Genomic DNA, 400 nt, shown 5'->3' with positions numbered 1-400 from the left:
TCCCCCTTTTTCCCCCTCTTTTCCCCTTTCCCCCTTCTTTTTCCCCCCTTTCCCCCTTTTTTCCCTCTTCCCCCCCTTTTTCCCACTCTTTTCCCCCTTTTTCCCCTTTTTTTCCCCCTTCCCCGCTCCTTTTCCCTCTCTTTTCCTGCTTCTTTTCCCCACTCTTTTCCTCCTTTCCCCCCTTCTTTTCACACTCTTTTCCCCATTTTCCCACTCTTTTTTCCCCATTTTCCCACTCTTTTTTCCCCATTTTCCCACTCTTTTCCCCCTTTCCCCCCTTTTTTCTCCCTTTCCCGCCTTCTTTTTCCTCCCTTTTCCTCCCTTTTTCCCACTCTTTTCCCTCTTTTTCCCACTCTTTTCCTCCTTCCCCCCTTCTTTTCCCCCCTTTTCCCCACTCTTT

This window comes from Corvus brachyrhynchos, unplaced genomic scaffold, assembly GCF_000691975.1.
Source record: "Corvus brachyrhynchos isolate BGI_N302 unplaced genomic scaffold, ASM69197v1 scaffold644, whole genome shotgun sequence".
In the NCBI taxonomy this organism is placed as follows: Eukaryota; Metazoa; Chordata; class Aves; order Passeriformes; family Corvidae; genus Corvus; species Corvus brachyrhynchos.
This window is presented reverse-complemented; position numbering follows the sequence as displayed.